This window comes from Paramormyrops kingsleyae, chromosome 10, assembly GCF_048594095.1.
Source record: "Paramormyrops kingsleyae isolate MSU_618 chromosome 10, PKINGS_0.4, whole genome shotgun sequence".
NCBI classification, from domain to species: domain Eukaryota; kingdom Metazoa; phylum Chordata; class Actinopteri; order Osteoglossiformes; family Mormyridae; genus Paramormyrops; species Paramormyrops kingsleyae.
Window position 1 is genome coordinate 7067530 of NC_132806.1, and position 24699 is coordinate 7092228.

At 45.7% G+C, this 24699-nt stretch overlaps 2 long non-coding RNA genes, 4 other non-coding genes and 1 pseudogene across 11 annotated transcripts; 5 read left to right on the plus strand and 2 right to left on the minus strand.

The window, feature by feature from the left end:
- Positions 1-932: 932 nt before the first annotated feature.
- Positions 933-11472, plus strand: LOC111832779 (uncharacterized). 4 transcript variants are annotated; one of them, XR_011993499.1, is made up of 6 exons: positions 933-1069; positions 9605-9758; positions 10012-10277; positions 10715-10851; positions 10968-11157; positions 11342-11472. It is a non-coding gene; the product is annotated as an uncharacterized lncRNA (long non-coding RNA). The 4 variants fall into 4 exon arrangements; XR_011993497.1 differs by having other exon boundaries at positions 10012-10851; XR_011993500.1 differs by having other exon boundaries at positions 9605-9753; positions 10012-10851.
- LOC140593353 (U2 spliceosomal RNA) lies at positions 3688-3878 on the plus strand. Its single transcript, XR_011993666.1, has one exon. It is a non-coding gene; the product is annotated as a U2 spliceosomal RNA (small nuclear RNA).
- Positions 5310-5473, plus strand: LOC111832782 (U1 spliceosomal RNA). The gene has a single exon (XR_002835590.1). It is a non-coding gene; the product is annotated as a U1 spliceosomal RNA (small nuclear RNA).
- Positions 6103-6175, plus strand: trnam-cau (transfer RNA methionine (anticodon CAU)). The gene has a single exon. It is a non-coding gene; the product is annotated as a tRNA-Met (tRNA).
- On the plus strand, positions 6789-6985 carry LOC111832784 (U2 spliceosomal RNA). Its single transcript, XR_002835592.1, has one exon. It is a non-coding gene; the product is annotated as a U2 spliceosomal RNA (small nuclear RNA).
- Positions 11473-12392: 920 nt separating the features above from the next.
- On the minus strand, positions 12393-24151 carry LOC111832780 (uncharacterized). Of its 3 annotated transcripts, none has more exons than XR_011993502.1 (4): positions 24042-24151; positions 23623-23763; positions 12766-17963; positions 12393-12512 (listed from the first exon to the last, which is right to left on the minus strand). It is a non-coding gene; the product is annotated as an uncharacterized lncRNA (long non-coding RNA). The 3 variants fall into 3 exon arrangements; XR_002835589.2 differs by lacking the exon at positions 12393-12512 and having other exon boundaries at positions 13186-13314; positions 13581-17963; XR_011993501.1 differs by lacking the exon at positions 12393-12512 and having other exon boundaries at positions 13226-13314; positions 13462-17963.
- LOC111832785 (U2 spliceosomal RNA) lies at positions 23298-23395 on the minus strand (annotated as a pseudogene).
- Positions 24152-24699: the final 548 nt, after the last annotated feature.

Sequence of the window (24699 nt, forward strand, 5' to 3'; positions counted from 1 at the left end):
GAAATGCTGCAATTGAATTAGCTAACATTTAGGCAGCCGGCGTTAAGGACGGGTTATATGCACGATACACACACGACGAGGAAGAAAGACGAAGATAAAAGATGAATGGAAGGACGGATAGGTGTATAATGGGCACTGTTGCCATCTTGTGGTTGGATTATGGAATTACTCATGCTGTTTGTACAGATTTTTGCCGTGTGTACTTCGGTGAAGAGGGGTCAGAGATGTCAAATACCGTGGTCGGTAAAGTAATTTTTCACCGTTGGGCCTTTAACCAAAGCTGATCCTCCGCTCATATATGGTGTCTGTTGATCTCTAGATGAGTGCTGAGGTTTCCTTCTGCAATGCATGCAGACATGCATTTAGGTAACCTTCAACTCTAAACTCCCCCCCCCCCCCCCGAGTAAGTGTCTGTCTGACCAATATCTTCAATTTTAGTATTTTTCTATATTTTTCTGAACAGTATTGTAGCCTTTCATGTTGTTTCAAACTCGTTTACATGTTTGTATTATATTCATTTGGTGAACAGTATGGATGGGCGATTTGGCGATCTGCCGTTAGGATTTGTACCCACCATGCGCGATTCGCTATTACACCATATATTGCATAGAAAGCAATGTTTGATGTTCTCACTAGTCTACTGCGCTGATGTGTTTGTATGCGTTTTTTTGGTCCCTAAAAAGAATTCGACAACGATAATACGGAGCTTGTTTAGATTTTCCAAAACAAACAGTTATTTGCAAAAAATAAAAGTTTCAAGTTTTATTACCTCATAGGCCTATAATTTATTTAGTGGAATTAGATTGGTCGTGCTGTTCAGTAACTTGCAAAAAAGTATTAAAGACCAACATGAAAAAGAATCGTGATAAGATCGTGATCCTGCCTAAAAATAATCTTGTTTTTTCATATCATCCACCCCTAGTGAACAGCAGCTGGACGAGTCCACGCTTTCGGAGAGCGGGAGTTAACGTCACGCCGAAATGCGGAACGCCCACTAAGGGGGCCGCAATCAGCGTGTTACGGCTGAACCGGGGCCGCTGTTGGATGCGCTTTGGCCATTCTGCCACAGGTAAGGTTTTAAAAAAGCTTTTTTCGTTAATATTCGTTTACGGTCGTTATTATTCGTTTAAATCATGCGATTAAAATTTGCAACGTCAAGCCATTTGCTGTTTACTGTTGCATTCATCGGTGGTTTGCAAACTTTCGGCGTCCGACGTTCAAAATGACAAATTGTGCAAATGAAATGCTTCGACGGCGAGATATTTCTTTTATATTTTTCTGTGGGGGGAATAATCCGCACGTTTTCCTACCTTTCATTTGAGAATTAATTTAGATGCCAATTATAATGCACAAGCGATAGCGGCCTTGTCAGCGGCGTGTAGTCTCTCGTTAGGCCTTGTAAGGCGCTGACTGCTAAAGTGACCTCGTATTAATGGTGCGTTCCATTTGCCCTGGGAACTCGGATTCCGAGTTGGATTCCGAGTTTCAAAGCCGGAAGTGACGACATGCGCGCTCCCGTTTCTCGGAGATCCGAGAATGATCTCGGATAACGCAGAGGATCCCGAGTTCAGAATCGAAGATGGCTGCGCCCTTTATCAACAGAAGGGAAAGTTGTAGTTTTATCCTGTTTAAGCACTACTTCTCATTTCTGGCTCATTAAATCGGTCGCACACACTATACCGTCCAACTTATCTGTGGACGTGTTGCTACGGAGTTTTATACGTGAAGCACCGCGCGTAATGTGTTATCAAGTGATATGGCTAACAATGGCTACCAATTAACCGGTCTAGAATTGGATTTCATGATTAGTCGGATTATTTGTCGGATTTAAGGTAGTTCGGGCTAATTGTAAGTGAACGAAAATAAAGGCCATTTAAACTGAGGTACCTTAAATCCGACAAGTTGTCCGGCTAAGCAAAAAATCTTGCTTTTTCATATGGGTCGATGGTATTGCTACTTCATTGGCAAATGGAACGTATCCAACTCGGTTTTTCCGAGTTTTTACCGGATGTGACGTAATCTCGGATTCCGAAAATCGGAATCCGAGGCAAATGGAATGCACGATAAGTCTAGGAAATATTCCTGACAATGATCCTAAACGTGTGACTGCGCGGGTATATTCCTTTAATAGTAATTAATTATGATCATAAATCGTATCTCAACCCCGTTTGAGAAAAGGCCGTTTTCCTTTGGGCCCGTGACACGATCCCCCAAACGAATAGATTACAGATGGGGGGTGGTGTTCACACTTTCACCCATGTTTGGCTAGGCCCGGTTAATTGTGTCTGTCCGTGTCGGCCTTGAGGTTTGTTTGATTGCAGTCAGAAAGACGGGTGTTGTCCAGCTAGTTAAAGGCCGTGGGTATAAAAATATTTAAAAAAAACGACCAATCTAACAGCAAAGAGTAATCATTGCCAGTCGAACAAGTTATGAATTGTACAACAAAATAACCTTGTTAGTTTCGTGTGTCACTTTCTGCACAATATTAGGCCTGCTGCCCGACCGAGGCCTGTTCAAAGTAAGGCGTGCTTGGCGTTCGGTATCTTCTACCCGGGGTTACTCGTAAGGGGTCGTGGCGAGTTGTTGTTTTTTTGTCGTCAGTGGGTTGACACCGACGTGTGTAACATTTTAGGCATGTTTTCAAGAAACATTCGTGAGCTTTTAATTCCGTTGCATGGGTGAGCAGAGTGATTTCACCGTTGGGGCCCCTAAAGCCAGGCCCGCACCCTCCAGTTGTTTCGGGGACGGTCGCTCTTTGGATAATAGCGCCTGTTAAATAAAATATACAATTATGTACCCTAAACGGACCAATTCGGAGATGTGCTAAATGTGCGCGCACGTAAGCAGGCCAACTAATCGGCCAGCATCAGAAACTCGTGCGTCTGCAGCGTGACAGCGGCGCGAGCGTCGGCTGTCCTGCGCGTGCAAGTAGCGAGAGGCTTTGACCGCTTGGCTCGGGCACCTCCGCCACTGATGGGGGAGGAATGCACGCGCGTGTAACTTCCCCTGTATCAAACGATGTAGGAAAGCACATACGGGCAACAGGAACTGACGATGATTAAAATTGCAAAGTCTGTCCTCCACTAACACACTTTATCTCCCTTTCTCGTGGCGGGGGGGGGATTGATCATCACAGTTGGTGAGGTCTGCGTCGCTGCAGCCACAGCATCGCTTTCCTCCGCCGAAGAAACTCGGCAGTGCTGTAAGACAAGGCAGCGGCCGATAGATTTCAATCGAGTCTCTTGTACTAATTGAGAAACACGCAGGGAGATTTTTGCTAGACAGAATAAAGACAAACGTGCTCCGTGTCCGTGTGCAGCTTTATTAAAGGGACATTGTGTTGCCTGTGTTAGCCGGTCTGTGTCGTAGTCAGAGCAAACGTTTAATGTTGCGGAGTATTCGGAGGTACCTGTCTAGAGATGTTCACATTAACAAGATAAAGTTGTAGTCGCGAGAGCTTGACAATGGCGAAGTTGCCGCGTTGCATTCTGGGATAGGCATGTCGCGGAGCAGGGTGGTTTTCCGCGAATGTTGCCTTGCTTCTTTGGATGTTTCAGTTATGTGTGAATGAGCGCGTTTCGTGCTGGGCTTGGTGTTTCCGTCGGGCGCTAATGTGGCACGGAGCATTGCCGTGGAGGGGCTGTATGTGTCGGTCATACATCTGGGTCTGGCGGCGAATTTGTGGGTATCGCTTCTCGGCCTTTTGGCTAAGATCAAGTGTAGTATCTGTTCTTATCAGTTTAATATCTGATACGTCCCCTATCTGGGGACCATATATTAAATTGATTTTTGGAACAGGGAGATGGAATAGGGGCTTGCTCCGTCCACTCCACGCATCGACCTGGTATTGCAGTATCTCCAGGAACGGTGCACCCCCTATCGGGGAAAGTTGTTGTGGAAGAGTAGATGTGGCGGGTTACAGTTTCTGTAAGCAGCGATCCATTCATTTCTAGTGGCTGTTGCTTTATGAATTTGGTTTGATTTTTCTAGTACTGCCAATTTCACCATGTATTTCAGCTGTGTACGAGTGTGGCGTTTGCTTCACGTGTGTCGAATTTGCCACGTCTTCCCGTCCCCCTTGCGAGTGCGTAACAAATTTTAAGAAACAATGTTATAATATTAGAATAGGTATGTCTTGGAGCAGAGTGTTTTTTCGCAGAGGCCGGTGTGTGTGTTTGTATATTTTAGCTGTGTGTCAATGAGCCTAGTGGCGCTGACGGTTTCCGTGTTACAGGGCATTCTTATGAATGGAACATTTTTTGTAGAATGTACATCTGGGTGTGGGCAAAGGCCGGCGCGATTAGGTGACGTGGTCGGTGACGTTGACAACGCCGTGTGCGCGCATGCGCGTTTGGCTTGTTGGGACCAGTGTGATCGTAAATTGAAAACCACGAATATATTTTTAAAATATTAAATTGTAATTTAAATATTTTCATTTTTATTACACACTGAATTGCAGACTTTTAAAATTAACAGAAAGTAAGAGTAACAGGCATATTTTACCCTGTTGTTGAACCTTGAGTTTTGCTCCTTTTGAGTTTTGCCTTTTTGTTCGTGTCAGTCCTTACGTGCTCCTCGCCTTCCATCGATGTCCAAATACCATGTGGTTATTGCAGAGACAGCTTAACCGCACTCATGCATATTTGGCTCCTTGATAGCGGTATTCTTGTGATGTACTCTTTGCCTCGCTAGTACGCTATTGTGGCAACCGTTTCTGCTAAACGTATTCTATGGGTGAAATGTGACAAATAGTCATTCTCCTCTGCATTTTGCGTTACATATATACAATGCAATACCTTTGTCATTGCACAAGTAGCACTTTTACTGCGCAGGTACAACGAGTTTGCCGCTTCTATTATTGTCGATGCTAATATTGATAATAAATTAAACGTTGAACGCAAAGATAAAAATGGCAGTAAGTAGCAAATGAAAGCAGCATCGGCACCAGTACAGTACCAACAGTCTTGTATTACAGTTTATAATACAATTTGAAGCCGATGTTGGTTATACTAAGATGAATCTCCCACCACATAACTTTATGCTTATGGTACCTCTGGACAGTTGTCTGTGTGATTGGTCGGTTTTTCAAATTATGAACCACGTGGCATTCTGGGAATTCTGAAAAGCATGACAGCTCGCAAAATGAAAACGAAACGCTTGCCATGGCAGCAGTGAGAGCAAAGCAACAGCCGTTTTGTTAAATCTTGATCAGAATGGCTGTAGGCTTAGAGCTGGCCGTGTGAAAGGATAACCGTAAACTGAACATTTTTGCTGTGGAGTGGCGCGCCATCTCGAGGCAGAAGCAACTCATACTTACCTGGCAGGGGAGATACCATGATCAAGAAGGTGGTTCACCCAGGGCGAGGCTCAGCCATTGCACTCCGGTTGTGCTGACCCCTGCGAATTCCCCAAATGTGGGAATCTCGACTGCATAATTTCTGGTAGTGGGGGACTGCGTCCGCGCTCTCCCCTGATTTATGGTATAACGAAAGAACACGCTGCTGATCAGTCTGCGTATTCTCCATCTCGCCGCTAGGTGCTTTTACACAATGGTGTATATGTATTGTACTTGCTGTGCCGTAACTGCAACGATTTGATTGCTATGTTGGTCAAGTCAAAGCAATTCCTCACACTCTACAGCTTTTGGCCGTGGATCCTGCTTCAGTGAGAGAACCTTCCACCACTTAGTCTGTTTACTGTATATTGCAAGGGAATATTACAATGACATTTTGCATTCTTCAGGATAGCATTGCGTGCTATATCCATTCATCTGCCGTATCAGTTGCAATTTCCCATACTGTATATATTTTTAATGTACTACATTACCATAGTATAGCTGAAATTATAGGTTGTCATGGCTAATAAATATGTATGTCATTGGTTTTATGCCTGAAATTGAAAATGTAATGACAGCTACCACCACTGTTATTTGGAACCAAGAAGAGTCTACAGCTATATACATGTATGCCGTATATTTGCTGATATACTCCCACAACCCTTAATGATTGTCACTGACGATTGCAGTTTTCAGTGACAGCTCTAGTCTGGATGTTAGTTTCTGGGTTTCACTTTTCAGCCTTTTGGCTAAAGCTACATGTAGCAGCCTCGTTAGCGCAGTAGGTAGCGCGTCAGTCTCATAATCTGAAGGTCGTGAGTTCGATCCTCACACGGGGCAAGCTGATATGCCTTTTGGTTTTTTATTTTTGAGTTAATTTTATTTTTAAATAGTAATGTCAAACACTGATACTGTCTTAAAATTTTTAGTGTTTTATATTTTTATGTTTGTGATGGTAATTTTGTATACCGTATTTTCCGCACTATAACGCGCACTGCATTATAAGGCGCACCGTCAATCAGTGGTCTATTTTCAAACTTTTTCCACATACAAGGCGCACCGGACTTTAAGGCGCTTTAAGCAAAACAAAACAGTCAGATAAGCCAGTCAACCAAAGTTTATTTTACATCACGTGTTCACAATGACTGTCAACATTGTTCAAACGTTTATGAGCGTCTGCACTACTCTTTAACACGTAAAAAAACAAATGTCTTGTATCGCTAAATCAAAAGTCAGCCTATTAACAATAACTCAAAATTGAACACTTATAATACGGTCCTATACCACTAAATCAAAAGTCAGCGTATTCATAATAACTCTACACAATACACTCACTTTTCAATACTAAAACATTAAAATCGCTTCGAGTTCAGTATGCACAACAGAAATTAATCCACGTTTAAAGCGCATTTTTTAAGAAAATCAAAGGCTTTTTAGTGCGGAAAATACGGTAATATGTTTTCACTCGTTGTGCAGAACTTGTTGAATAAAGACTGGGGAGAAAATCTGCTCTTATCAGTTTGTTTGATACGTCCCCTATTTGGGGACCATATAATGATTTTTGGAACAGGGAGATGGAATAGGGGCTTGCTCCGTCCACTCCATACATTCACCTGGTATTGCAGTACCTCTAGCAACAGTGCGCCCCCTATTGGGGAAAGTTGTTCTTGAAGAGCAGATTTAGGGGGACGAGCTTTCTGTGACCTGACACCTATTCACTACTACTGGCTGTTTTTCTGCGAGTTCGGTTTAATTCTTGCAGTGGCATTAACTTTGACATATGTGTGTATGAGTGCTGTTTTTGCTTCATGCGCTCTGAATATGTGACATTTCCCTGTTCCAAGAGACTTCGCAATTGGTGTGAAACGGCCAGTGGGATTTATTGTCCTTGCTGAATGTCGTTCCTCTCTGCTGCTTTCTAAGATCCATGTCCTTATTACCAGCAGCTCGCAAACAATGGTTTGATAAGTTTATGTGGAATCTAGTTGTATACTTGAGATGCGCCATACATTTATATTTTGGTAGTCTGCGTGGCTCATTTTTCATTCATTCTTGCCGTTGGGGAGGAGAGGCAGACTCGCCGCATGTAAGAGCTGCTTGTCTTTTGCTTAGTTTCGTGAAGTTTACTGAAGGGTTGCGATTTTTCGTTGGTTTTAATAGAATTATACGCAATTCTACAATTCAGCCACAAGATGTCAGCAGTGACCCTAGTAATCTTATAGGCGAAAAGGGCCTTCAGCAGAACATAGACTAGTGCAGTCAAATCAGCATCAGGGCCTGTTAGTGCTGCCGGAATCCAGCGGCAGTCTCCAACCTATGGAGGGAAACCTTAGTTCCCTTGAATCGTTGTTATTTGGTGTCTCCAGTCTGTGCCCCCAGCCTTGGGTGTGAGGTTTTTGCCCCTCCCACGGTGAGTGAACTTGAAATTAAAAAAAAATAATAATAAAAAAAAACTTTTCTAGTGATACATGGGATTCATAGTGGGGAAGTAATGATTCTGAAAGTCAGTGGGACTGAAAATTCTGATATTTGCTAATTAGGCTCCCTCTCAGATACTTGTGTATTCCTAGGAGATCAGGTAGCATGCTGTCTTTTTTGTCCAAACCATTGTTATTGCAGCAGTGTTGAACAGGATTTGCTGAGACAGCAGCTCCCTCTGTCGGTCCGACTGGTACATCAACCCCAAATCCATCTAACAGGCCATTCAGGGAGAACACAGCAAGTGAAGAGTGAATTAGGTCCATTGACTGCCAAGGAACGGGGATATTCAAGTCACTTTCTCTACTGTGCTTTAAGAGGCAGAGTAGATCTACTTTGTGTGTGAAAGTGCTTTTGGGGTTGAGTACTGGCACATTGTGTTAATATGTTAGCGGTGCCATTGCTTGGCTTTGAGCCTCAGTGGATGAGTTTTGCTGCTAAGGCGTGTGGCTCAGCGGGTTCGGACTCTTAATCACAAGGCTGCCAGGTTAAATCCTGTGGTTGACACAATGGTTTCCCTCTTTAGCCCCTGAGAAAGGCCCTTAAGATTCAATATTTTTTATTGTTCACACAGTGTGGTGTTTATTTTCCCCGAACTTTGAGGCTCATCTCTTCTGTTTACTATAAGTGACAAAGAGCCAGCTGGGTGTGTGGAGTCTTGATGGCATTTGTGTAGATTTAATTACCTTTTTTTTAGCATTTGGACATCCTCTGCGCAGCAGCAATGATGCTGTACAAATGTTTGTATATAGCCCCAGACTCCAGGTTCCAAATACAGGGCTCCAGACTATTTTTTCCCACTAATAGCACTAGTGATCCTGACTGAAACTTAAAAGCACTACCAAAAAAAAAGGTGCACTACTTAACTACCTGGAGACAGGGCATCATGAGTGATGTAGTTAAAGTGTCTGTTTATGACTGGTCAATCTTTATAGAATCATGAAAAACGATAACCAAATGCATAATAATTTTTCAAAACTCCTATTGCCAGATTCACTTTTTTGCCGATTTAACTTTATTGTAAAAGCTGTCACGTTACTTAGTTTTACCTGAATCGTGGGCATGAAGTACTGCCCTCACCTTGAGGATCTGTATTCACGTCGTACGTGTACATCTATGGTAATACAGTACATGGTAATTATCCTCGTTGTTTCTGCGAGTGTGACGCAATGCAGATTTATCTCCATGGTGTCACCACAATAAAACGTGATCCTGGTGGAAACTCAATCTAACACATTCCACTCTGGACAGGAACAGAAGGCACCACAGGCTTTTTGGAAATTGGCTTGGTCCAGCTGTAGATGACCTCAGTGCTTTTTTTAACCGTAATTATGTGTGTAAAGTTGAGAATTTTACTGTACATGTGCTTATCATAATTATATTTTGCTCATTCTGTGGTTGGTTACAGATTCACTAATATAGTCTAAATAAAATCAAAATCTACTACTGAAATCGTATTCTATAAATCATAATTTAGCATCATTGTAATTAAACATCACAAAAATATGTATAGACGAAAACTGACCTGTACCCCACCTTGGAACATCGGTCAAACAGGATGACGCTGGTTCAAGGTGTGTAAAAGTGACTCCTTCCGAAATTTAACACCTTGAAAAGCAGTATTTTTAATTTTTTTTTGATCCACATTCTTTCTTAGTGCAGTATGTGTGTTTGTGGTTTTGTGAGATTGTACTATTGCATTCATTTTTGCATACAAAAACTTATTGTAACCTTAGCATATTTATATCTATTTATTATAAATCTTCTTCCATACAATGTATCACTGTACAGCAGATGAGAAAAAGATGACCTTCCCCAAACCCCCAAGACAACTGCTGGACCAATCCACTGCCCCGGCCTTTGCAGAAAGATGCCTCTGTGCCGATGGGATTCCAGCACCGTCCCACCAGCAGTGCCTGGGGACATTGGTTGCAACACTTGTGTAGTGAATATAAATTATTTAAATTACTATTACTTTGCATTGTTGATTACATATGACTCATAGTAAAAAGAAAAAAAGATTTTTCACCCAGCAATTGAGCAGCACTAACACAAATCGCTAATTGCTGGATGACTCTGCTTTTTTAAGAGTAATAAATTTGAAATAAGAATGATTAGTAATTATGTACCTCAGACGTATTTACAAAATGTGGAATTATTTGGCTAGGTACACTAAAAATCTTTCTTTGATTTTTAAGGGCTGGGCAAGTCCAAGGAGCTCAGAAGTCTGAGGCATCCTCATCCACCAAGGTTCCCTCCTCCATCCAGTCCTCCTCCACCTCACAGCTGCCCTTCATCAAAGCACTGTCTCACACCAAGGCGTCCTCCTCCAAGGCAACCTGCACTACCCAGTCACTGTCCTCCTCCCATACCTCCTCCCCCACCCAGCTGACTCCTCTCAGGCACCCACCTACAGATCTTCACCCAGCAAGGAGCCTCAAATCATTTCCCAAGCAATATTCTTGTATGTAAACAGATTGTACATAGTAATGAAACTATGTATTGCTATGTAGTAATGTGCTGTGTGTACACAACTACACATACATAACCATTTGCATAAATATGTATTTAAGTATAATATTCCAGCAGGCAGATCAGCCCGTGCCCTTGATTTTATATGGGGATCGGGGGTGTCGCCGGGCACAGGTACCGACCAGCTCTTGGGTGGACAGTGGAATGGTGGTGCGGTTGGACATATTTCACTGGAGACATTGGTTTGATGCAGCCGTCCATACTGACAGCCATTCCAAATACACCACTTTCAAGTCTGCACTCGCTGGAGGAGTCCTGGCCTACAATCGAGAAGATCTGGAGCTCCTCATCAAAGCTGTCAGGGCACAGAATTCTGTGATGTTTGCATCCCTTTCAGACGAAGATGTTGTTCGCCTCCATGTGTCCCAGGCGCAGCTCAAGCCCCATGTGCGGAGAGTTACACTCGGGGTGCAGGAGTCATTCCACCTGATCCAGACAGCCGTCGACGAGCTGAAAGGCCCCCAGTGGGCTGGATGAAAATGGAGTCAGCCTCTTCAAATCACCTGGTACAAACATACATGTGTATAATAACAGTAGTAGCCTGTACACAATTTTTTGTGCACTGTTGGTGCTCGTACGCTACTGTCAGTGTCATACACTGTTTATCGTGGTTAATTTACAGGAGCCGTAGATGAGGTGTGGCCATCCCATCAGGGACACGATGGAGGGCATACAGGACCCTCCAGGAACGAGCATGTATAGAGGGGCTCACTCTACTACTATCAGTGGTGTAGACGTTCCATTTTACAAGTGCCTTCGTGGTAGCAACAGCCTGGAGAGTTTCCACAAAGTACTGCCCAACATGATTCCAGGTAAGATGTATTATAATTATATGTCACGAATAAATTTGACAATTCAGCCACTTAAACACCACCTCCTTTCCTATGATGTCATGAAGCTGCCAGTTGAGACAGCTTTTTCAAACCAGTTAGTTTTCTCTCCATTTCAGTGCATCTTGTCATCTCAGGTCCCCTCTGTGCCACACGGCCCTTTCAGGTCTACCTGATTAGCAGTATCGCCTGCTGGAACTCGGACAGGTCGTCAGATGCCGTTTATGGTGGCAAAGGTTGGCATCACTTGGCAAAGGTCGGCACCACTGATTGCCAGGTTGAACGCCTGCAGCCAGCAGCTGTTTGGGGAGACTGTGGAGAAGAACTTCTGTGCCCCTGCTGCTGTGACATCGAATGAGCTGCTTGTGCTTGAGTACCTCTTCAGTCAGAGCACAGGGGAATCGGGTCTGTTCACGTTCAAAGACCTGTCAAGTGACGGACTTGCTGAAGAGGTGATTGAGGTTGGCCAGCTTGACCCGGGTGAGGAAGACTAGGCTTACGAGACTCATCAGCAGTGAGACCAGCGAATCCAACCCTCCTGCTTTTGTCTCAATTGTTTCAGGATTATGTATGTATGGTTAATTTGCATGCAGTCACTTCAGCTGCACAAGTTAAATTATTACGTTCTATTTTTTAACAGGAGAATGTCTGTCTGTCTTGTCTCCTGCCTGGATACAGGCAGCTGGAAACCTGCTCTCTGCTGGTAGACATTGGTCTGACTGAGCACCACTTAACACTGACCTCAGAACAGAGGAGCAGTTTGACGCCTGGAATGCCATGGAGGAACACAAGCAGCCCCAGAGGGTTAACCAGCTGTACAAAACGCACTGGGGAAACAGTCTGTACTGCTGCACCAAGCGGGGTGATCTTGTTGAGGCTGGCATGATTCAGCGAGTTAAGATGGAGAAACGCTACATGCCAGCTCAACAAGACATAAGTGCGCAGAACAACTGGCTAATGTACAAGCTGGTTAAACTGCTTTGGTTGAGGCTATCTGGAAATTGACAGTCCAGCCCTGGGGAAAAAAAACAAATCGTAAAAGCTTACGAGAAGATTCAGCACAGGGTTTTGGTGAAGGATCCGGTGCTGAGCAAAATGGGCATCCCTTTGCCAAAAATGAACACGAAAGACGGTGTGTGACTTTAACCGCCAGCAAGAGTGACAGAATTCAGTCAACCAAGATGCCTCTGAGCATTTCAAGCATAACATCAGTATCGTCGACACCTTCCTCCAGCACCAAGCCAACCACCAGTTCTCCCTCCCGAATTATACTGAAGTTGAGTACAGCTCGATGCACAGCAAAGCAGGGACCAAGGCGTTGAGAGATGTTTTCATGCCTACAAAAAAGATGGCACTCATGTCTCATGAGGTCTTCTTCTGCAACAGGGAAGAAAATGCCAGCCACCTCCAGCATCATCAAACCCACATCGGCAGTCAGATCAACAAGCACTATGCCAACATTAATGCCCGCCAGCCAGACAGACACCACACAGCTGGAATGCTCCTACTCAAGAGCCACAGACTACAAAAGAAAGCATGCCGGTCAACTAATGGATGCTGGTGCGAAACTGTCACAAGTTCAAAACTTACCCATCTGCTCACTTTGCCTCCAGCCCCCTCAGGGCCACAAAAAGATTTTTTATTTATTTTTTGTCCAGTGAAAATGATCAAAGGTCCACATCAAAGGAATCTGAGAAAACAATTTCCACCAGTTATGAGCACTTCACTACAGCAGTAGACATCCATCCCTTTGACACACTCCTCCCCTCTCAGAGAATACCTGCACACTCCTCCCCTCTCAGAGAATACCTGCACACTCCTCCCCTCTCAGAGAATACCTGCACACTCCTCCCCTCTCAGAGAATACCTGCACACTCCACAGGCCGCCACACAAAGACGGCTCCAGAGAAAGAGGTCGGATGTTGGCACAGCAATAACAAATCCTGGGGATGCTGGAGGGTAAAACCTCATCCTGTCTGATTTCATGACCCGTCGCCTCCTGAAAGCGCCCTTGCTGTCCCTGTATGTTTGGACTGAGGTGAACAGCCGTCTCTCTGTGTCGTTCTTCAGCCAGGAGAGGTCAGCTGCCTGGACGCCACCGAGATTTTCCAAAAGACACAACCAACCCTCCAGCCCAACCTGGGACATATCAAAACAATATTATACTTAAATACATATTTATGCAGAGTTAGGCATGTATAGTTATACAAGTACACACAGCACATTACCACATAGTGATGCACATTCTCTTTACCATCTGTTTGCATATATATGAATTTCGCTTACAGGGGATTTGCTTTGAGATGACTCCACAGAAGAGGTGCTGTCAGTGGACAAAGACCTCTTTGGCATGACTGAGGTGCAGGGCAGGGGTTCCTTGATGGTGAAGATCTATAGGTGGTTACCTGAGACGAGTAAGAGCTGTGGGGTGGAGCAGGTTGCTTTCGAGGAGGACGCCTTGGTGTGAGAGAGCACTTTGGTGACGGGCAGCTGTGAGGTGGAGGAGGACTGGGCACTGGAAGAGGCCTGGATGGAGAAGGGAACCTTGGTGGAGGAGGATGCCTGTGGGGTAGAGGATGCCTGGACAGTGGAAGACACCTGGCAGGAGGATGCCTCAGGCTTGGGCTTCTTTGACCTGCCCAGTTCTTAAAATCACAAAGAAAGATTTTCAGTGTACCTAGCCAAATAATTTCACAATTTGAAAAATATGTCTGAGGTAGACATTCACCAATCATTACATATCTGCCTACAATTACCTTCCAAATTCATCACTGCCGAAAAAGCAGAGTCATCCAGCCATGTGGGGTCTTGGCTACTGGAGCTCAATTCCTGGGTAAAAAATTTGAACAACTTACATTTACTACGCATGTGCTGCAACTTACCTGGTCCTTCCTGTCGTTTTTCCTGAATCATTGTCGCGCTTGTTATATGAGTAACAGGTGCATGTAACCACCTGCTCACCGAACCGTAGGCCTTCCGGATGAGCTCCCTCCGGTCACTGCTGAAACACTCTGGCCTGTCCTTCTGGACTGAGTGCTGTTGGTAGAGCTCCCACATCTCCTGAAAGCTATGGTCTTCAAAGCCTTTCAGACCATATACACATTGATCGATGTTTGCTTCCAAGAGAACTGAGACTTGCAGGAAGCTCTCTGCATACTCTGCCAGATAGTCTTTAATCCAGTGGTTCTGGATTGCTACCATTCTACAAGGGTTTGCCACCTTTTCTCTGTGCTTGTCAATGACGCTGCAGTTATAATTATTAGCAAGAAACCTCTGGAAAAGATTAGCATGAAATACACAAGTAACATCTATAATCTTAGTATAAATATATCTAGAGAAAAACTGCTTTTAGCAGCTAAAAAATATTACACTTAAGCGTAAATGAATATAAAGATGAATGCCTATGAACAATGCAATTGCAGATATCTACATTTATATTGTGGATATCTGTTGACGAGTAGATAGGATGCCGTTGTGACTAGGAGAAATAAAGTTTTAGATATCTTGAAATACATTTTCTACTAGTAGGAATGTAATTGTGGATATCCAAAATACATTTGGCGATCCCCAAAGGGAGAATCTGATAAGATGAAGAGGAGCTACACCTCATTCCTGCAAGTTATCTACAACAGACGTAAAGTGTTCATAGCTAGCTTACACTCTATTGCTCAGACCTTTAGATGGAGACATTTTTACCAGGCAGAAACTTTTCTTTTGTACTTTTTGTGTCCCTGGGTTGGTTGGCTGTAGTTTACAAATGAAGATTTTGTATCTGTGACAGTTTGTATACATTTTATTCTGTGCATCCCATTTATACTATTTAATCTTTAGCGCTAAACAGGTTCTGGTGTTATAACAACTATTATTTTGTGCTTTACTGGTATTTTAAATGTAATCCGGTTATTACTGGATGACCTAGGTAGCTTAACCGGTTTATTCATACGCCGATCTCAGTCGGATTCTTGCGTTTACATGGCATTTGAGTTACTGGCCATACACCGATCATAAACTTAATTGTATTCCGTTTACACTTACCGCAGGTAAATCTAAAAATCCACAGGAAGAAGTTTGCCGTGCAGAAACTCTTTACTTTCTTCAGTCAGCAGGAAACGAAGCTCATGCAGAAAAGTTGCTCAGTAAATGAAATTATTGTACGACCTCTCAATCATATTAGCAGCGATCAAATTCCGAGGGGAATGTCACATCCAATCAAATTAGTGGGTGGGAGCTAGAGAATGCTGCATGCCTAATAGGTAGTCTACTGTCAAATTCTGCCAGACGATTGGCCATCTACAGTCAGCTAAGCCAATCAGATAGCCGAATTGTCTACAGTCCGTCTACAGTGACTGTACACTTGAGGAGGGGAATGAAGTGCAAATCATGATGTAGACTGTGAGACAAAAACTGGACTGGGTGGCTTGAAGACTTGTTTGGCTTGGTGCAGGGGTGGCCAATCTTATCCGCAAAAGGCCAGTATGTGTGCAGGTTTTCGCTGCAACTCCCTAATTAGATCACTAATTAGGGGGCTGATTGGCTGAACAGTCCTCACACCTGGGTTTGAACAGCTGACCTACAGGTAATCCCAAAAACCTGCATACACACCGGCCCTTTGCGGATAAGATTGGCCACACCTGGCTTGGTGGTAGGGGGAGAAGAAGACTGGGGAGGATGGTGGGGGGATGAGGGGCTCTTTTTTTTAAGCAGTCTTATTCCTGCCAAAGATGGTGTGACCTCATACTCCACCTGAGGCTGACTGGTGTGAGGTCTTTCCTCTGGCAGTTCTGGTGCTGGTGCTGAGGTTTGGGTGCTGTCAGTGATGCTCTGATGGCGATGGAGGACAGTCAAACCTTGGTCTGTGACATTTCTGGCAGACAAGGCCTCGTCTGCGGATGAATTCAGAGACACACTTGGAGTTGATTTTGAGGATTGGAATGCCAAGCTTGCTGAGCTCAGCGTCGTCCACGGTCACTCTCTGCTGCACTCGCTGGTACATCTTTATCACCTGATGTTTCTGTGGTGAGCCTCGAGCCTTGCCTCCACAGTCGGGATGCAGCCAGAGCTGTTTGATGAGGCAGTACATCAGCCTGTTTTTTCTGGAATCCAGCAGATGTGCAGCCGAATACCGTTTGCTGAACTTCAGCTTCTGTACCAACGACGATTCTGCTGGGTCTCCGCTGGTGCGGCTGAAGAGAGCGTTTCCCCAGCCTGCAGAGTACAGGGAGTCAAACTGCTGAATGTTTCGATCGTGAAGCTCCAGCTTGCTCCAAGCAAGACTTTCTGCCTCATGGAGTTGCTGATGGCAAGTTTTCCCTCTTCCAAGGCAATGTCAACCAAAATTTTGCTCAGCTCCTCAACATGCTCGTACCCAGGCAGATGATTTGGTCCGCACACATCTTCCACGCAGGGGTCGAGCTCAGCAGCCACGGCCTGGTCAGTGAGGGAGATGTGCTTCCTCAGTGGAGTTAGTGTCACCCTCACCTTCAGAGGTGTAGCCCGCATCCATCTCCTCATCCACCTCTGCATCCACTGTGGATTCCTCAGCAGGTACATCATCCCCTTCATCCTCTGCTTCCTGCAGTGTCTCTCGGGCCTGTGAGTAGTGGTCAGGAGCGTTGAACAGTTCAGCTGACTGAGCAAACAGGTATTCCAGCCCAATTTGTTCATCACCAGCCGGAACAGGAGGCCTGTAGTTGGCTTCTTCGACCTCCCCAAACAGTTCCTGACACCGCTGATTCAGGCGATGAACAAGAGGAGACTGGTAAACCATGTGCTTCCTCCCCTTTTGTCCTCTGACGTTCGCCGACTCCCTGCCAGAGTTCCAGCGAGCGATGCCGGCCAGGAGGTACACTTGAAAAGGTACAGCAGCACAGTGAGGGCCCGGAATCATGCTGGGCAGGAAGGAGTGAAAGCCCTCCAGACTGTTGCTCCCTCTCACTGTGATGTAGTATGGGAGACGCACACCGTTGCGGGTAACATACTTTTTGATTGAGTACATATTCCGCCCCGGTGGATCCTGGATGCACTCCAGATGCTTCTTCTGGTTCTCCCATACATGGTTGATTGCTGCCTCATCCTTAAAGAGATGGACTTGATTTTCATCCATCCCAGCGGCACCCTTCAGGATGTCAATGGCACTCTGCACTCTCACACGTCTCTTGGGCCCCAATAGTTATGCGTCTAACGTGATGGAGCAGGTCGTACTTGGTGACACGCGTCTCCATGAGCTCACCATCAGATAGAGATGCATATTTGTTTGGGTGCCCGGCACGTACGGCTTGCAAGAGGAGTGCCATGTCGTCCTTATTGTAGGCAAACACAGATGCCGATAGCGCTGACTTGAAAAGGGTATACTTGGGATGGTGGTCAGTCCGAAGGGCTGCGTCGAACCTGTGGATCCAGTGGAACACATCCAGGCGTATGAGCATGCCTCCATCTGCCCACCTGTTGAAGAGTTGCTCCACGGAAGACACGCCCAGGACATGACAGCAGCCACGGTCCACATACATCAAGTCAGGCGGTGCCTCTCCTGCCCCCTCATATCTTGACATAAGGCCTGCCATCGGCCTCATTTGATCTGTTTGTACATGTTTCATGTTTTGAACAGTAATGTATGAAATTTACTTTCTTGGTGGAGTCATATTTCAAGACCTTTCCAAACATGGACATGATCTGTGTCCGGTAGTCCTCAATGTTTTCAGCCTCCGCAATGAGGAAGGCTTTCCTCAGTAGCTTGGGTGAGGGCAGCTCTCGTCTTTGTGGGGGTCTCTGGAACTGGGGAGTCAAGATGCCTGAAAGTGGAGAGAAAATACAAAAATAAACAACAATGAGATCACATGTACTGTGGAGCATTTCTTTTTGCCACAGGAATGCATGCAACAGGCACCATAGCAGTATTTTTTTTTATTTATTTCCAGCAAGTATATAATGGAATCTGACTTCATATGATAAAGCCTTTGCTAATTCAGAGTTGATGCTGACAATTGCCAGACCACTCATGCGCTCTTGTGCCATAGATGAGCGCAAGTACGTTTTGATGAGCTTCATTTTAGAAAAACAGTTACAACAGAGGCAACAGTTATAGGGAGCGCCACTGCTATGCGCAGAGCAATCCAGAGATTTGGGTACAACTTGTATATTTTTGTTTATTTGTATATGTATATTATTAATATTAATTTATTATTATAATATATAAAAAAAAAATTTGAGCAGCTGGGATGGTGCCCCCCTGGAAGTTGGTGCCCTACGCAGACTGCGTACTCTGCATATAGGGAGCGGCGGTACTGGGGAAGACCATCCTCTTCTCCCGGTAGAGTCGAGCTTCCTGCATCGCCACCAGTACAGCCTGTTGGCAAATTTCGGGGGCGTCTTGGTTAACGACGCGAATTACGGGAGTCGCCATCTTCCATTTAAAGTAATATAATATATACGACACTACTATATACTTTTGTGCAATGTAAGTTAAAACGTGGACAATGCGGGTAGCGAAAACAGACTGTCGAAGAAGTGGTTCTGATGCTGCGTTTAGATGTTCATTTGATTCACTTCGATTCGCTCGCTCAGTTCATATTTGCATCCGTGTCGTCGGCGACCGTAGACTCTTAGCCAATCAGAACGCTTGACTGTCTACAGTCAGCAAGCGACCGTAGAATCTCGGCCAATCAGAGTGCTTAACTGTCTACAGTCTCCGTAGACTTTTACACTACCATAGACTCGACTTCGGAATTGATCCCAAACGTCATTGGAGGAAAATCCGTGTGCACCGACTGACAGAGGTGTACTATGGGAAAAGTTAAAAATAACGTAAGTCATATTTCGTTGGTGTTAACAGCTTTAGCCATCAGCATTTTTGGTATACAGTCGTCCCTCGTTTATCGCAGTTAATCCGTTCCAGACTCTACCGCGTTAAATGAATTTCCGCGAAGTAGGATTCTTTATTTCTTTATTATTGGGCTGCACCTGGCGTTGTATGGGAGGTATTTTCTGCAAAAATTAAAATGAAAATGATAAAAAGAAAATACAATCTCCACTTTGCCATTTACTTCCCAAAGTCACAAGAAGAAAGGAATCGGCAAACGCACTGAGAAGCGCAGCAGTGATCAGTAGCTCCGCCCACCGCCTCGCTCCGATTAACATATATTTGCATGTAGCGAACTTGAAAATGAAAAGCCAAAGTAGGAAATGAAAAGTCAAATTGGAAAATGAAAAGACAAAAAGGGTTTTTAATTTTATTTTTCAATTTTTCACATCTGACTCATACATGAGTGGAAAATTAAAATGCAAATAGTGCTATTTAATTTTAATTTGTGCAGGATTTTTACGCACAGACTTTGGGAAGTAAATGGCAAAGTGGAGATTGTATTTTCTTTTTATCATTTTCATTTTAATTTTATTTTTTGCAGAAAATACCCCCCATAGGCGTTGAAGGATTTGCGGGGCTGCTCGAATGCATAGGCCTACAGTCCATATATACAGTAATTTTAATTTTAATTGTAATACAGAGGTGTATAATTGACTCAGACAACCGAGCGCGCGCTGTATCATTTTCACTGTCTATCAACTATTTAATTTATAAATGTATTTCAAAAAACCGCGATAGAGTGAAGCCGCAAAAGTCGAAGCGCGAATTGGTGAGGGACGACTGTAATGTGTTTTAATTAAGAACATAAGAACATAATTGTTCAAGCAATTGTCTTTGTTTACAGAGGCGGTATCTGTTGCTTGCAATGATGGTGAAGAACACGACCCTAATTACATCTGCTTAATCACGTGACTTCTTTTAATCTCTTTACATGATTTACTTGTGCTTTAGTTCATGGCATTTAAGACAGTTGTAATGTTTGTTATCTTAAGTATATTTGGATAATCAAATTCTGTCATTCAATTTATTTGACAACAGGACTACTGATTTTTGAATTATAAATGCTGTCTAATTTGCTACATAACAATGTTATACTGTATACTGCACACATCAGGATCGGACGGAGCGGATCGTGACAGAACCCCCCCCCCCCAAAGGCGCGCACTCTAGGCTTGCCCCAAAGGGAGGCAACGAAGGAGACCAAACCGGGGAAACAGGAGCTGGAAAACAAGAACAAAACCATCAACGACACCAGGGAAACAGGACAGAGACACAGAACTGGAACAAAGACAGGAAGAACGACAAGACCTGATACAAAACAGGGAACGCAGACAGGCAGACCAAGAAGGGAGACACCAGGGGAACACCGACAGGCGGAACAAAAGGGCCAGGAGTGAACGAAGGAACCAGGGCCGCAGTCAGGACGGGAACAGGCGGGTCCGGAGCAGGCAGGACCAACGAATAGGGCTGGACGGGGCGGACGGGCAGCCACCAGGGGGCGCCTCAGCAGGCACCTCGTGCGCGGGGCCAGCAGGGGGCGCCGCAGCAGCCACTGCTCCAACAGAAGCCTCGTGTGCAGTAGCAGGAGACGCGGTAGCTTCAGGCAGGAGGGCCTCAGGCAGGACAGGCGAGACAAGCAGATCAGGTGCCGGCAAGACAGGCAGATCAGGTGGGGACGCCTCAGCAGGCGCTTCGGGCGTGTGGCCAACAGGGAGCGCCTCGGTGGGCACCGCCTTCCTATGGCCAGCAGGGGGCGCCACGGGCAGAGCGGCTTCCTCCGCTGCAGGCGGAGCTGCAGCGGGCACCCTCAGTTCCTGGCCAGCAGGGGGCGACCCAGTGGGCGCCGCCATCACGCGGCCAGCAGGGGGCGCATCCGCGGCCACCTCGGGCAGTGCCGCAGGCAGAGCAGTGGCAGCTGCAGGAGGCGGTGCAGCTGGAGCTGCGGGCAGGACGGGAACAGGCGGGTTAGGAGCAGGCTGGACCGACGAGCAGGGCTGGACGGGCAGAGCGGCGGCCTCAGGCAGTGCCGTGGGCAGGACAGGAACTGCGGCCTCAGGCAGTGCCGTGGGCAGGACAGGAACTGCGGCCTCAGGCAGTGCCGTGGGCAGGACAGGAACGGCGGCCTCAGGCAGGGCCGCGGGCAGAGAGGACGTGTGGCCAACAGGGGACGCCTCCGCAAGCATCTCAGGCATCAGCGGGCGCCGCCATCACGTGGCCAGCAGGGGGCGCCTCAGCAAGCGCCGCCGTCACGTGGCCAGCAGGGGGCGCCTCAGCAAGCGCCGCCGTCACGTGGCCAACAGGGTGCCCCTCAGCAGGTACCCCGGGCGTAGCGGCGACGGCAGCTGTAGCAGGGATTGTCGCGGGCAGAGAGGCGGCTGCGGCTGCAGGCGGTGTCGCGGGTAGAGAGGCGGCGGCAGCAGCAGCAGCGGCTGCAGGCGGTGTCGCGGGCAGAGCAGCAGCAGCAGCAGGCGGTGCCGCGGGCAGAGCGCCGGCAGCAGCAGGCGGTGCCGCGGGCAGAGCGCCGGCAGCAGCAGGCGGTGCCGCGGGCAGAGCGCCGGCAGCAGCAGGCGGTGCCGCGGGCAGAGGGCCGGCAGCAGCAGGCGGTGCCGCGGGCAGAGCGCCGGCAGCAGCAGCCGGTGCTGCTGGCAGTTCTGGAGCAGGCAGGTCCATAACAGCCGCCGGGAGTGCAGGCGCTGCCCCTTTAAGGGCCTTGGGGATCCGGGGAATGGCGTCCCAAACGGCCCTGGCCCCCCTATTAAACAGGCGTGCTGTCCGAAAGTCATAAGCCGCCAAGGGTGGCGGCATCTCATCGGCGGGGCTGGCGAGGGGTACCGGCAAACTGGAAGCGGAGATGACGCCCGGGGTGACGGCAGCGGAGAGAGAGCAAGCCCTCCGAAAGATCGCCGGTTTCTCTTCCTGTCTCTGTTCTCTCCTTTTCTTCTTTTTTCTCCGGTTTAATGCTGTCGGCGGGGACTGGGTTGTGTCGGAGATGACAGACACCGCGACCAGCTGGGTCCTCACCTCCGTTACCCTCTCCATCAGCTGCCGAAGATTTTTGCGTACCTCCCGCAAAGGGTACGCGTCTCTGGGCGGGTTTACCTCACTCAGGAGGTTCCCACTCTGGCTGGCTAAATCCCGGGCTACAGGGTCCTCCTGGACCTCTGGTTGATTTAGCCAGTATAGCACCTCCTGCAGCAGACCGAGGCGTTGGTCCTCGATCTGCCGTGGTGCGTTTTCGACGAGATCCGTCATTCTGTCAGGGCTGTGGGGCAGGCGAGCAAGAAAGCAGGCAAGCGGAGCCGTGACGTCGGACAAACAGGGTTTAATAGTAATGGGATGGCTGACAGGCACGAACATCAAGACAATACAATGACGGATCTGGGGAAGACAGACTGAGACTCGGACTAAATACAAAAGACTATCCAGAAATAACATGACACAGGTGATCATAATCGGGGATGAACACGAGGTAACGAGGTGGGCGTGGCACACATCAGGATCGGACGGAGCGGATCGTGACACATACTGGCGGAAGACGCGTCATTTTTCCTATCAAGAATTCAATTTCGGATATCCAGAAGGTTAATTCTGGATATCTGAAATGTAATTGTGGATATCTGAAATTGAAAGCCCAATAGACATGAATGGCAAAAGTGAGGTAATTTCTCCTAGGAAGAATGACATTGTGGATATCTGAAATGGCAATTGTGGATAGGGAGAATGTCATTGTGGATATCTGCAATATACATAACCAGTCTAGCGATTAAATCAAAAAGATTTAAAGATATCTTAAATGGAATTTTGACTAGGAGAAACAAAGTTTTAGATATCTTGAAATACATTTTCTACTAATAAGAATGCAATTGTGGATATCTGTACTTGCCATTCTGACTAGTAAGAATATAATTTTGGCTAGGAGAAATGATATTATGCATATCTAAAATGTAATTACGGATAGGAGTGTGACTTGATTAAATGTTAAAACGGCTTGCCATAAAAGTTACGTAATTTCTCCTAGGAAGAATGATGATGTGGATATCTGAAATGACAATTGTGGATAGGAAGAATGTCATTGTGGATATCTGAAATGCTCTTTTTGACTAGGAAGAATTGAATTACGGATATCTGCAATACATATCCAGTCTAGCAATTAAATGTTAAAACGGCTTGCCATAACAGCCGCTAGTAATAAAGGGATCGCTGCTCACAGAAACAGTAACCCGCCACATCTACTCTTCCACAACAACTTTCCCCGATAGGGGGTGCACCGTTCCTGGAGATACTGCAATACCAGGTCGATGCGTGGAGTGGACGGAGCAAGCCCCTATTCCATCTCCCTGTTCCAAAAATCAATATAATATATGGTCCCCAGATAGGGGACGTATCAGATATTAAACTTTTTTTTTTTTTTTTTTTTTATGATTCTTTTATGATCCTTGTACAGCATTTTGGTGCAGTTTTACAACTGCTGTAAATGTGCTATATAAATAAACTTGACTTGACTTGACGACTTAAACTGATAAGAACAGATTTTTTCCACCAATATTTTATTAAGCAGCTGTGCACTACAATTACAATCACACAAATACCTGCGCTTTCTGTGAAGACTGAAAAGAGCGCTCCTCCCACCACAGATCCTCAAGACATTCTACACCAGCACCATCGAAAGCCTTCTCTCCAGCTGCATCACTGTCTGGTACGGGAACTACAAGGCTTCGGACCGGAACTACCTGCAGCAGATAGTGAAAGCAGCTGAGAAGGTTATCGGTGTGCCCCGATACCTCACTTGAAAGACATTTTCAAGACCCGCTGCTACAACAGTGCCAGAAACATAGTGAAGGATCACTACCATTCATTACATCAGTGGTCCCCAAACTGGGGGGCGCACCAATGGGATAGCCTCAGGGTCATGTGCCACCCTAAAATAATCTCTTCACAGACTGGACGATTAAACAAATAAAGCAGCGCAACATTTCAGTAACTAACAATAAATAAACCACTAACTTACGTGTACTATTAGAGCATTTATGTAATTTATTTAAATTTTATTTTACCAGGTAAATTAACTAAAAACCAATTCTCACTGCTTAATAGCAGATAACGCATCGGAACTTCCTGGGATACAAACGTCACGTTCTTCAGCCAATAAGGGCAAAGTTGTGTTGTCACGGAGGCTATTCCAGTTTGTTCAGCCGGCTGAGAGGGGCTGTACGATCTATCGTCGTCTTGCTCTTGCAAGGTTTTTTTTTAAATTTATTTTATTTATTTATTTATTATTATAACAATAATACAACAATGACAATATCTTGCAAGGTTTTTGTACCATGTGACATGGTGACGCGTGACGACGTTTTGCAGCGCCGGACAAAACCATATCATGCATATCATCTAACCATATAATGAAAAATTTTCTACATGAAGTGCAGGGAGACTATCAATTAATGGGTATGATTTAGTGTTGTTTTGTGCTTTAGTATAGGCTGAAACCTACCTAAACAAAATGCGGTAATAGTAAGACAAACTTTAATTTGTGTACGCCAATGAATATTAACAGGAATGTTAAATCTTCATTTGCATAATTTCAAACTTATGCTGGACTTTAATTTTTAATTGATTGCTCTTTTTTCTCCCACAGTGGTGAAATTGCACCATTTGTATTTTGTAAT